We start from the raw sequence: 5,700 nt of genomic DNA on the forward strand, positions 1-5,700 counted from the left end.
GTAGAGGCTGTGTGATTTCATGCCTCCGCATCTCTGTTCATGTTCCATTCTCTTCCAGGAATTCTCTCCTTCTCATATTTGTTTAGCCAGCAGACATCTTCTCACCTTTCATATGTCCCTCCTCTTTGAACTCTTAATGACCATCCCAGGAAGTAGTGACCACTTTCTTCTTGTGGCCACACATTATAATGACATCAGCTATACTGTATTTATTTAGTTTATGTGTCTGATTCTCTTTATCAGATTACCACCTCTTGAGAACAAAATTATTATTTTTCCAACTCAGACTTTATTTTCTTGGGCTCCAAAATCACTGCAGATGGTGACTGTAGTCATGAAATTAAAAGATGCTTGTCCCTTGGAAGAAGAGCTATGACCAACCTAGACATATTAAAAATCAGAGACATTACTTTGCTGACAAATGTTCATCTAGTCAAAGCTATGGTTTTTCCAGTAATCATGTATGGATGTGAGAGTTGGACCATAAAGAAAGCTGAACACTGAATAATTGATGCTTTTGAACTGTGGTGTTGGAGAAGACTCTTGAGAGTCCCTTGGACTGCAAGGAGATATAACTAGTCAATCCTAAAGGAAATAAGTCCTGAATATTCACTGGAAGGAATGATGCTGAAGCTGAAGCTCTAATAACTTTGGCTACCTGATGTGAAGAGCTGACTCATTGGAAAAGACTCTGATGCTGGGAAAGATTGAAGGCAGGAGGAGAAGGGGACAACAGAGGATGAGATGGTTGGATGGCATCACCGACTCTTTGGACGTGTGTTTGTGCAAGCTCTGGGAGTTAATAATGTACAGGGAGGCCTGGCCTGCTGCAGTCCATGGATCGCAAAGAATTGGACATGACTGAGCAACTGAACTGACATGTTTCTTGTTTGTTTCCTGAACAAATAAATGAATAACAGATTGAAGAAGCAGCGACTGATAAAGACGTTGGGTGAGTGTATTAGCATATTAAGTCTGCTGTAACAAATTACCATAAATTTGGTGGCTTAAAACAACAGAACCTTAGTCTATTGTAGTCCTGGAGGCTAGAAGTTTCAAATCAAGGTGCTAGTAGGGCCACACACTCTCTGGAGGCTTCCTCTGTCTTTCCAGATGCTGGGGCCTGTAGCTTTTCCTTGGGTTGTGGCTGAGTCACTTCATCCCATCTCCATTTTCCCTTTTTCTCTTCTTTCTCTTCTAAGGACGTTTGTCATTACCTTTGGGGCCAACATGGGTTATCTAGGATGATCTCCTCTTGAGACCGTTAGCTTAATTTCATCTGCAAAGAATCTTTTTTCAAATAAGTTCACAGTCACAAGTTCTGGTGGTAAACACACAGACGTAGCCTGTTGGGGGCCACTCTTCAACCCACCTCAGTGACTATGGGAAAAATAAAGCTGGTATTCATAAACAGAAATAGGAAGGGGGCAGAAACTCCTGTTCTGCCCTCTGAATCCCATTTAATAACAATGAATAGAAGGTGGTAGGCATGCATTCTCTGTTTCTAGTAAACCGGTTATCATCCACAGACAAACTCTTCTTAAAAAAAAAAAGACACGTGTATGTGTGCATATGTTTTAGGAGGCATGGGTCAAGCACTAATGTTCTCCTTTCTGCCTAAATTATACCAAATCCTCCTTACGCTTCAAAAGAATAAAATAGAAAACAACAAAAAGCACAAGGCTGTCATCTATTAGTCTTTAAAAGGTAGCACTTTCTGAACTGATTTTTGTTTTCTTTCATTTACATTTGTCCTGGAAGAGAAGGAACTGTTTCTTTCTTTCTTTTTTTTTTTTTTTTTAGTAGTACCAGGCCTTCTTCACCAATTAGACACTTAAATACTTTTGATGAAAATATAAATTTGTATTGGATGAGATCAAGGAAAGAAGTAGGGTTGGGATAAGCAGTTATGGAAATTGTGGGGGTGGGAGACTGGGCAAAGGCTTGGGAATGCTGGTCCAGATTCCAGCCTCAGCACTTACTCTGCAGTTTGCACATGATCCCCCAGCACTGAAGCCAGGGTTTCCAGAGCAAACAGCTTTCATTTCCATTAGTGACTGACTTATAGCCGCCAAGATCAAACCTTTTCCTCTGACTTTGCAATTGAAGGTCGAGGGCTTTCTCATCTAGTCTACAGATATGGGAGAGCTCAGGAAAAGTGAGGAAAACAGAAAAATACAGGATGAAGAAACTATAGAGCTACATTTCCCTTTATTTTTCCACAAGACAGGAGAACAGCACAGGATACTGTAATTTGTCAAATCCCCAAACAAAACAAAACAGGTCTGTTGTTAATACTGACAAACGGTCACAGCTGCAGAAAAGTTTCCACATGAAATCTTTCAGTCCTAAATAGTCGTTTTGCAGTTTTATAATTGCTTTTCCAGGGTTCTTTTTCCCCTCAGTGTTTATTCATGTTAACTGTTTGTTCCGTGTTGCAAGGGTCCTCCTGTTAGATAGATTTCTGACAGTCCTGCTTTCCATACAGTAGTTTTTAAATATTCTATTCCGTTTCATCAGTACATAAATATCATTTCAATTGGCACAATAACTTTAACAATGAATGTTTTAATTACATAGAAGAACTACTGTTATACTCCCTCACTGTACCCCCATTCTCAGCATTTGGATGATACAACCCCCCACCCCCAGTCTCAGAAGCTTGTGGTTAACTGTTGTGCCACAAATTAATGCAGTGAAGCTTGAAACCCAGGTTGTCATGCAGCTCAAATGTAGGCCAGGTGTTGAGACTTTTCCAAGTTTTTTTTTTACTATATTTTGGTTAAGTTAAATTTTCTTAGCTGGCTTGAATTGCTGTAAAAGTGAGAAAGCCAGGCTGAAAGAACTGGTGTTTGATCATTTAAGGCTGAAATTTAAACCTCAAGTAAAACAGAATCCAAAACTGATTCAAAACAGAAAGAAGAAAGTTTTATGTGACTTTGCTTTGATGGAAACTGATGAGTTACACATTTTTACTGTTGATTCTTAGCTTGTCTTCCTCTTTTACCAGAATATATTTATCTCTTCAGGAGTAATACCATGTTACAATAAAACCACTTTCATTTTAACTACATTTGTGATACTCAGACACATAAAGGTTGATGTTTAATTTTGCACTGACAAGAAAGAGTTTCCAAAGAATGGTGTATCAGCTTGTGAGATAAATGTTCAGCCCTTGTAAGAGAAAAGGAATCTCTGGGCCTTTGTAAAACACTTTACCAGCACAGAAATAATTTGAATATAAATAATTACAAAATCAAAAGGACAGAGTATTCGTATCTAAAAGCAGAGTCCAAAGTTTTTTACTTGGCAAATTTTATAGACATTCAGAATTATTCAATATAAATTAAAGTAATAAACATTTAACTTAAATATCAAATAACTTTTATAATACTATTTACAATGTGTTCACTTATTCAGCTGAACTTTTATCTGAATTTGTAAGATATTACTGTATTTGTATTTGTACACAAATTTTCTAAAGATACACTTATTTACATGCATTTAAGCTATAGAAAGTGAAAGTGAACTCACTCAGTCATGTCCGACTCTTTGTGACCCCATGGACTGTAGCCTACCAGGCTTCTCCGTCCATGGGATTTTCCAGGCAAGAGTACTGGAGTGGGTTGCCGTTTCCTTCTCCAGGGGATCTTACCGACCCAGGGATCAAACCCAGGTCTCCCGCATTGTAAGCAGATGCTTTTACCGTCTGAGCCAGGGAAGCTTAAAATTATTTAAGCTATAATTTTACATATTTTATGGTACAGTTAAAGAAGGGAAAATAAACATATAAAAATGAAAATTAAATGTTTTATTTATTTTTAGGTATAATGTATTACAAATGGCTTCCCAGGTGGTGCAGTGGTAAAGAATCTGCCTATGCAGGAGATGCAAGACATTCAGTTTCAATCCTTGGGTTGGAAAGATTCCCTGGAGTAGGAAATGGCAACCCACTCCAGTATTCTTGCCTGGGAAGTTCCATGGACAGAGGAGCCTGGCAGGCTGCAGTCCATGGGATTGCAAAGAGCTGGACATGACTGAGCACACACACACACACACACACACACAATATTACAGGTTCATGGTCAAAAATTAAGGAAATACAGAAAACTCTAAGACAAGAAACCACTTCTAACTCTACCACTTAGTAATAACCATTGTTAAAATTTTTAGGATTACTTTTAACACTTTTACATATATATTATCTTTTTAAAAAATAAATCAGTATTAACTAATGTGTCAATGCTGCTGGAACAACTGAGTATCCATATAGAGGAAAACAAATGAGCTTTGATCCATATCTCACTCCATACACAACAAATTAATTGAGATGGATCATAGACTAAACTTAAAACCAAAAACCCGGGAACGTAAAGCTTCGAGAAGAATAAAAGGAGTCTATGATCTTGGGACAAAAATTTCATGGAAAAAAACCCACTAAGACCATTAACCACAAGAGACATAATGTTTAATTGAATTGTGCAAATTTTCTTGGCTTGTTAGAGGTCATCATTCAGATATGACCAAACCATAAACCGGGACAAAAATATTCTCAGCACATAGGTATGACAAAATACTTACATTTACACCCAGAATATATAAAGAACCCCCCAAATCAATAATAAAATAATACTATACAGTAACTATTGCTGTATAACAAATCACTAAAGTGAGCTGAAAGCAACAAACATTATTTCATACTTTCTGAAGATCAGGAATTTGGGGGCAAATTAGCTGGGTGGTTCTAATTGATGATTGCTTATGAGGCTGCAGTTAAAGTATTAGTTGGGACTGTAGTCAGCTGAAGGTCTGATTGGAACTGGAGGATTCATTTTCAAGAGATGACTCATGTGGCTTCTAGCAAAAGACCTCAGTTCTTATGCCGCGTTGGCTTTTTTATAGGTTGCCTTAATGTCCTTCTGATATGGCACCTGTCTTCTCCCAGAGTGACCAATCCAAGAGAAAGAGCAAGGAGAAAGTCACCATGCCTTTTATGTTCTAATTTAGACATCCATGCCATCAGTTCCACCATAATTTATTAGAAGCAATAATAATTGGACAATAAATCTGGACTTAAGATTTAAGAAGTTAGGCTTCACTTTTTGAATGGAGGAGTATCAAATTTAAATCACTACAGACACATCACAAAAGAAGATACATATAAATGAGCAGTAAGTATAGGGACAAAAATGGTCAGCTTCATTAATTGTTAGATAAATGCAAATTAAAACCACTATCAAATACTATTCCAACCCACTAGGTGGGCTAAAATGAAAAAGATTGGCAACACCAAATATTGGAGAGGATGCAGAGCAACTGGAGCTCTCATCATTGCTGGCAAGAGTGTAAAATAGTCACATACTTTGATGAATTTCCTAGTGGTGTCTTATAAAGTTTACACTTAACTCATTCCACTTGTAATAGTTTCCTGAGAGAAGTAAAATATATGTTCACAAAAAGCATTAGACATGGGAATATTAAGTTTATTCATAAACACTTAAAACTGGAAACAGCCCAATGTCTGTTAACAGGCAGAAGGAAAAACAAGTTTACACAGTGGAATTCTTACAAAATGTGTATTTATACAATTAAATATTACTTAGCAATATAAAGGAATGAACTCCTAATATGAATCTCAAAATGTAACTATAAATGTAATTAATTATTAAGCAGAAGCAGCTAGACACGAAAGAATAAACA

Source organism: Bos taurus, chromosome 9 (genome assembly GCF_002263795.3).
Source record: "Bos taurus isolate L1 Dominette 01449 registration number 42190680 breed Hereford chromosome 9, ARS-UCD2.0, whole genome shotgun sequence".
NCBI classification, from domain to species: domain Eukaryota; kingdom Metazoa; phylum Chordata; class Mammalia; order Artiodactyla; family Bovidae; genus Bos; species Bos taurus.